This window comes from Gopherus flavomarginatus, chromosome 2 (genome assembly GCF_025201925.1).
Source record: "Gopherus flavomarginatus isolate rGopFla2 chromosome 2, rGopFla2.mat.asm, whole genome shotgun sequence".
NCBI lineage: Eukaryota > Metazoa > Chordata > Testudines > Testudinidae > Gopherus > Gopherus flavomarginatus.
In genome coordinates, this window is record NC_066618.1 from 150,867,289 (window position 1) to 150,875,659 (window position 8,371).

Genomic DNA, 8,371 nt, shown 5'->3' on the forward strand with positions numbered 1-8,371 from the left:
TAGGAAGTCAGACTCTTTTACAGTTTCTTGCAGTTTGAGTAATCTAAGGTAGTGATATATTTATTACAAAACTGTCAATCCCAACCATATGTGGATTATAAAGTAGCCATATTATGTTGTAGAAATTAAGTTATAGTAATTAAATATTATATTATTATTTTATTTTTGTTTCTTTATTTGTTTTTAAAGTTGGTATTTAAAAATTGTTAATTCCTATTGTTCATTTTGGACTTGAATGTGGGGAGGTTGACCCTATGCAATTCTTGCTGAAAATCCTTAGTGACTGAATTCTGGGTTTCCAGGTGCTTTTCTGTGAGAGGCGGGGGTTTTCTTAGGCCTTGGAGAAGGACAATGAAGTAAACTCTAGCCCGGGGTTCTAAACCTTTTTCCTTTCTGAGGCCTCCTCTCCCCACCCCTCAACATGCTATAAAAACTCCACAGCCGACCTGTGCCACAATTGTTTTTCTGCATATAAAAGCCAGGGCTGGCATTAGGGAGAAGCAAGCAGGGCAACTGCGTGAGGCCCCTACACCACGGGGGGCCCCACAAAGCTAAGCTGCTCAGGTTTTGGCTTCAGCCCCGAATGTTGAGGTCAGGGCAGCATGGACTTTCTGACCCATTGCGATCGCCCCCAGCACCAGACTGAGAAGCCGGCCCACCAGAGCACCAGGCAAGCCCCAGCGCTGCCAGAGTTGGGCTGGCCCTAGCGCCCAGCTGAACCACCAGCCCCCACAAGCACTGGGCCAAGCCAGCAGCCTCTCCGAGCGCCGGGCTGGCCCCAGTGCAGGGCTGAGGCGCCAGCCCCCCAGAGCACCAGGGTGGCCCCAGTGCTGTCACAGTTGGGCTAGCCCCAACGCTCGGCCAAGTCAGTAGCCTCCCCAAACTCCAGGCTGAGCCGCCAAATCCCACAAGCACTGGGACGAGCCGGGCCAGGCCAGGCCAAGCTGGCAGCCTCCCTGAGCACCGGGCTGGCCCCAGTGCCTGGACACTGCCGCCAGCACACACCCCCCAATGGTCCTCCGACCTGCAAGAGTTAGACTTGGCCAAGAGCTGCTGGCAGCCTCCCCAAGCGCCAGCTCCTCCCAACCCTGAAGGCCACCTACTTCTGCCGAGCTGCCAGCCCAGTAGTGCCCGACTAAGTCTCCTCACTCCACCGGCCACTGCCTCTCCACATTGCTCCTCACTCCCTCATCCCAAGGAGTAGGGATGTGGGGAGCAGCAGGGACCTTGGGGATGGGGGTGGAGAGGAGGAGGTGGTGGGGATCTCGGAGAAGGGGGGGCAATTGTGGCCCAGTTGTCCTGCAGCAAGTCGGTGGCAGTGCCCATGCTGACAGCATCTTCTGGAAAGGTTGTTTAGTGACCATCTTGGTTGGCTCTGTTATCCTCAAAGGCTGCATTAGGCGTCTGCATGGAGTGCGGCCTGTTAACAGGTTTGTCACTGTATATTATAGAGTTTGATCAAGGTTGTGGTGGTTATTTCATGGGAATCTAGAGAGCTGTGTGCCAGGCCAGTCTCCTTCGCCTCTGTGTAACGACTAGGGTTGCCAGGCGTCTAGTTTTTGACCGGAGCCCTCTTACACACCATGAACGCCTCATTTCTGGTCCCACCCAGAGCCCACACCCCCAGCTGGAGCCCTCCTCCCATGCCCCAAACCCCTGCCCCACTCCAGAGCCCCCTCCTGCACCCCAAACCCCTAATCCCTGGCCCTACCCCAGAGTCCACACTCCCAGCCAGAGCCCTCCCTTCCTCCCATACTTTGTACCCCTCAGCCCCAGCCCAGAGCCACCTCCTACACCCTAAACCCCTCATCCCCAGCACAACCCCAGAGCCTGCACCCCATGCCAAGCCCTCACCCCCTCACACCCCAACGCCTTGTCCCAGCCCGGATCCCCCTCCTGCACCCCAACCTCCTCATCACCGGCCCGCCCCAGAGCCCACACCCACAGCCCTCATCCCCCTGAATCCCAACCCCCTGCCCCACCTGGAGCCTGCACCCACAGCCCAAACCCCTCACCCCAAACCCCTCATGAATGGGGAAGGCAACCTAGTGACAGATGATGTGGAAAAAGAGGAAATACTCAATGCTTTTTTAGCCTCGGCATTCACAGACAAGGTCAGCTCCCGCACTGCTGTCCTGGGCAACACAGGATAGGGAGGAGGTGAGCAGCCCTCAGTGGTGAAAGAACAGGTTAAGGACTATTCAGAAAAGCTGGACATGCACAAGTCTGTGGGTCCAGATCTAATGCATCCAAGGATGCTGAGGGACTTGGCTGATGTGACTGCAAAGCCATTGGCCATTATCACTGAAAATTCGTGGTGATCAGGGGATGACTGGAAAAAGGCAAATATAGTGCACATATTTTAGAAAGGGAAGAAAGAGAACCTGGGGAACTACAGACCGGTCAGCCTCATGTCAGTCCCAGGCAAAATCATGGAGCAGGTCCTCAAGGAAACCATTTTGAAGACCTTGGAGGAGAGGAAAGTGATCAGGAACAGTCAACATGGATTCACCCAGGGCAAGTCATGCCTAACTAACCTGATTGCCTTCTATGAGGAGATAACTGGCTCTGTGGATATGGGGAAAGCTTTTGTTACGGTCTCCCACAGTATTCTTGCCAGCAAGTTAAGGAAGTATGGATTGGATGAATCGACTATAAGGTGGACAGAAAGCTGGCTAGATTGTTGGGCTCAATGGGTAGTGATCAATGGCTCGATGTATAGTTGGCAGCCAGTATCAAGCGGAATGCCCCAGGGGTCAGTCCTGGGGCTGGTTTTGTACAACATCTTTATTAATGATCTGGATGGTGGGATTAATTGCATCCTCGGCAAGTTCGCAGATGACACTAAGCTCAGGGAAGAGGTAGATATCTGGTTCTGAGAAGAAGGATAAAGGAGTTTAGGGTGCAAGTGGTGGTGTTGTCCATCCTCCCTGTGGAAGGAAAGGCCCAGGTAGAGACCATCGAATCATGGAGCTCAATGAATGGCTATGCAGGTGGTGCTGGAGAGAAGGCTTTGGATTCTTTGACCATGGGATGGTGTTCCAAGAAGAAGGAGTGCTAGGCAGAGACAGGTGTTGTACTTAGAGTACTGCACAGGCTTTTTTCAGGGGGAATAAGGCAAAGAGCCACATTTATTGGTAATACATGTGTCAATCAACACTGTATCATTTGCATATGATATATATTACACTCATGAACTCACACACACACAAACACAATCTGTCTTGTTGTTGTTACCAATTAGCTGCTCCCCTTAACTTCACTGGCCAGGTGAGTTAGATGGAGGAGGCGTGGAGCTGGGCTTCTGCTGATCCAGATCGATGCTCCCACGTTGACAAGATGAGACCCGGGGTCCTCTGCAAGACATCTCACATTTATAGCAGCTTCCCTCTCATGCAAATCGGTACCAGATTCAAAATCTGTATCTGTATCCGTTGGTCCTTTGTGCTGCTTCCTTCTGGGTGCTGTCCCAATGCTGTTCAAAGAGGGTGTTTTCAAAAGAAGGTGCTCACTTCTAAACCCCAAGGCTATCAATATGTCTGCTCTTCTTTAGTGAGCCCACTTGACAAGTTTTATTGTTTTTGGGTCTGGCTTCCATCCCCTCTCCAACCCTTGCAACTGTCTGGAGGTTCTGCCTTCCCCGCCTTGCTCATTCACACCTCGTTCATTCAGCAGGGAGAGATTAAAAGGGGGGCGGGGGGCGATTTTATTCTACTCCTAGCAAAAAGACATCTTTTTAACATTATACCAAGTCTCAATACAAAGTTTTCTATATACGGATCTGATACAAAGTTGTATGAAAATAGAGGTATAATACAAAGTAATATGAAAGTTAGGTGAAGATGCTTAATGCAGAGATTTTTCTACACGGACTCCAACTAACGAAGAGAGGAAAAAGCATCTTCGCAAAGATACTGGCTAACCTAGTGAGGAGGGCTTTAAACTAGGTTCACCGGGGGAAGGAGACCGAAGCCCTAAGGTAAGTGGGGAAGTGGGACACTGAGAGGAAGAATGAGAAGGAGAGCTCAAGAGGGAAGGACTCTTGCCTCATACTCAGAGAGTTATCTTAAGTGCCTATACACAAATGCAAGAAGCCTGGGAAACAAGCAGGGAGAACTGGAAGTCCTGGCACAGTCAAGGAATTATGATGTGATTGGAATAACAGAGACTTGGCGGGATAACTCACATGACTGGAGCACTGTCATGGATGGATATAAACTGTTTAGGAAGGACAAGCAGGGCAGAAAAGGTGCAGGAATTGCATTATATGTAGGAGAGCAGTATGGCTGCTCAGAGCTCCAGTATGAAACTGCAGAAAAACCTAAGAGTCTTTGGATTAAGTATTAGAAGTTTGAGCAACAAGGGTGATGGGAGTCTGCTACAGACCACCAGACAAGGGGGATGAGATGAACAAGGCTTTCTTCAGGCAACTAACAGAAGTTACTAGATCACAGGCCCTGGTTCTCATGGGGCACTTCAATCACTCCGATATCTGCTGGAAGGGCAACACAGAGAATCCAGGAAGTTTTTGGAAAGTGTAGGGGACAATTTCCTGGTGCAAGTGCTGGATGAACCAACTAGGGGCAGAGCTCTTCTTGACCAGCTGCTCATCAACAGGGAAGAATTAATAGGGGAAGCAAATGTGGATGGGAACCTGGGAGGTAGTGACCATGAGATGGCTGAGTTCAGGATCCTGACACAAGGAAGAAAGGAGAGCAGCAGAATACAGACCCTGGACTTAAGAAAAGCAGACTTTGACTCTCTCAAGGAACTGATGGGCAGATTCCCCCTGGAGAATAACATGAGGAGGAAAGGAGTCCAGGAGAGTTGGCTATATTTTAAGGAATCTTTATTGAGGTTGCAGGAACAAACCATCCTGATGTGTAGAAAGAATAGTAAATATGGCAGGCAACCAGCTTGGCTTAACAGTGAAATCCTTGCTGAGCTTAAACACAAAAAAGAAGCTTACAAGAAGTGGAAGATTGGACAAATGACCAGAGAGGAGTATAAAAATATTGCTCAGGCATGCAGGAGTGAAATCAGGAAGGCCAAATCACACTTGGAGTTGCAGCTAGCAAGGGATGTTAAGAGTAACAAGAAGGGTTTCTACAGGTATGTTAGCAACAAGAAGAAGGTCAGGGAAAGTGTGGGCTGCTTACTCAATGTGGGAAGTAAACTAATGACAGAGAATGTGGAAAAAGCTAATGTACTCAATGCTTTTTTTGCCTCAGTCTTCACGAACAAGGTCAACTCCCAGACTATTGCACTGGGCAGCACAGTATGGGGAGAAGGTGACCAGCCCTCTGTGGAGAAAGAAGTGGTTTGGGACTATTTTGAAAAGCTGAACGAGCACAAGTCCATGGGGCCGGATGCACTGCATCTGAGGGTGCTGAAGGGGTTGGCGGATATGATTGCAGAGCCATTGGTCATTATCATTGAAAACTCATGGCGATCAAGGGAGGTCCTGGATGACTGGAAAAAGACTAATGTAGTAGCCATCTTTAAAAAAGAGAAGAAGGGGGATCTGGGGAACTACAGGCCAGTCAGCCTCACCACAGTCCCTGGAAAAATCATGGAGCAGGTCCTCAAGGAATCAATCCTGAAGCACTTAGAGGAGAGGAAAGTGATCAGGAACAGTCAGCATGGATTCATCAAGGGCAAGTCATGCCTGACTAAACTAATCGTCTTCAGTGTTGATATAACTGGCTCTGTGCATGAGGGGAAAGCAGTGGACATGTTATTCCTTGACTTTAGCAGAGCTTTTGATACGGTCTCCCACATTATTCTTGCCAGCAAGTTAAAGAAGTATGAGCTGGATGAATGGACTATAAAGTGGATAGAAAGCTGGCTAGATCATCGGGTTCAAAGGGTACTGATCAATGGCTCCATGTCAGTGGCAGCTGGTATCTAGCAGAGTGCCCCAAGGGTCGGTCCTGGGGCCAGTTTTGTTCAATATCTTCATTAATGGTCTGGAGGATGGCGTGGACTGCACCTTTGGCAAGTTTTCAGATGACACTAAACTGGGAGGAGTGGTAGATATGCTGGACGGTAGGGATAGGATACAGGGGTACCTAAACAAACTAGGGGATTGGACCAAAAGATACCTGATGAGGTTCAACAAGGAAAAGTGCAGAGTCCTGCACTTAGGACAGAAGAATCCCATGCACGGCAGCAGTTCTGCAGAAAAGGACCTAGGGGTTACAGTGGATGAGAAGCTGGATATGAGTCAACAGTGTGCCCTTGTTGCCAAGAAGGCTAACAACATTTTGGGCTGTATAAGTAGGGGCATTGCCAGCAGATAGAGGAACGTGATCATTCCCCTCTATTTGACATTGGTGAGGCCTCATCTGGAGAACTGTGTCCAGTTTTGGGCCCCACATTACAAGAAGGATGTGGAAAAATTGGAAAGAGTCCAGCTAGGGCAACAAAAATGATTACTGGCCTGAAGCACATGACTTATGAGGAGAGGCTGAGAGAACTGGGATTATTTAGTCTGCAGAAGAGAAGAATGAGGGGAGATTTGATAGCTGCTTTCAAATACCTGAAAGGAGGTTCTACAGAGGATGGATCTAGACCAGGGGTAGGCAACCTATGGCATGCGTGCCAAACGCGGCACGCAAGCTGATTTTCAATGGCACTCACGCTGCCTGGCTCCTGGCCACCGGTCCAGGGGGCTCTGCATTTTAATTTCATTTTATATGAAGTTTCTTAAACATTTTAAAACCTTATTTACTTTACATACAACAATCATTTAATTATATAATATAGACTTATAGAGAGACACCTTCTAAAAATGTTAAAATGTATTACTGGCACACAAAACCTTAAATCAGAGTGAATAAATGAAGACTCGGCACACCACTTCTGAAAGGTTGCCAACCCATGAGCTAGACTGTTCTCAGTGGTGGCAGATGACAGAACAAGGAGCAATGGTCTCAAGTTGCAGTGTGGGAGGTCTAGGTTGAATATTAGGAAACACTATTTCACTAGGAGGGTGGTGAAGCACTGGAATGGGTTCCCTAGGGAGCTGGTGGAATCTCCATCCATAGAGGTTTTTAAGGCCCGGCTTGGCAAAGCCCTGGCTGGGATGATTTAGTTGGTGTTGATCCTGCCTTGAGCAGGGAGCTGGTCTAGATACCTCCTGAGGTCCCTTCCAACCCTCATATTCTATGATTCTGTGATCCCTGGCTGCACCCCAGAGCCTGTACCCCCAGCTGAAGCCCTCAACCCCCCTGCATTCCAACCCCCTGCACCACCCCAGTGCCCTCTCCTACACCCCCCAAACCCCTCATCCCTGGCCCCAACCCCATCCAGAGTCTGCACCCTCCCACATCTCAGAACTGGGAAAGTGAGTGAGGGTGGGAGGAGAGCGAGGGAGGAGGGATGGAGTGAGCAGGGGCGGGCCCTCAGAGAAGGGGTGAGGCAGGAGTGTTTGGTTTTGTGCTATTAGGACAGAGGTGGACAACCTGTGGCTCTGGAGCCACATGTGGCTCTTCAGAAGTTAATATGCGGCTCCTTGTATAGGCACTGACTCTGGGGCTGGATGAAGCTACAGGCGCCAACTTTTCAGTGTGCTGGGAACTGCTCACCGCTCAACCCCTGACTCTGCCACAGGCCCTGCCACCACTCCCCCTTCCCGTCCCCTCCCTTGAGCCTGCTGTGCCCTCATTCCTCTCACACACACCCCCGAGCCTCCTGCACACCATGAAACAGCTGATCCGGAGGTGTGGGGATGGAAGGTGAAGGAGGTGCTAATCAGTGGGGCTGCCGGTTGGCGGGAGGCACTGGGAGCGGGGAGCTAATGGGCGGCTGCTGATGTATTATTGTGGCTCTTTGGCAATGTACATTGGCAAATTCTGGCTCCTTCTCAGGCTCAGGTTGGCCACCCCGTATTAGAAAGTTGACAAGTATCAGGGGGTAGCTGTGTTCGTCTGTATCCACAAAAACAACGAGGAGTCCGGTAGCACCTTAAACACTAAATAGATCTGTTAGTCTTTTAGGTGCCGCTGGAGTCCTCCCTGAGCATGCTCAAATAAACGTGCTAGTCTGAGAGGTGCCACAACAACTCCTGTTCTTTTTATTAGAAACTTGGCAACGGCAGCAGTGCTGCAGTGCCTTGGGTGTAGTGTACAGCGCCGAGCGCCCTGGCCCAGAGCTTGGAGGCCCCATACCCAGCCCCGCCCCGCCCGGGAGTTGCCCCTCTCCCTCACAAAAGACGCGAGAACGGAGCGCGGCCCCCATGATTGACATCCCGCGGTCCCGCCCGCCTGGCCTCGCTAGCTAATCGCCTGCGCCGCCTCAAGCTCATCTTCTCTTCTATTGGCTGCTTCGAATGAGGCGACGGCCAATGCGCGCGCAGGAACGGCTGGCT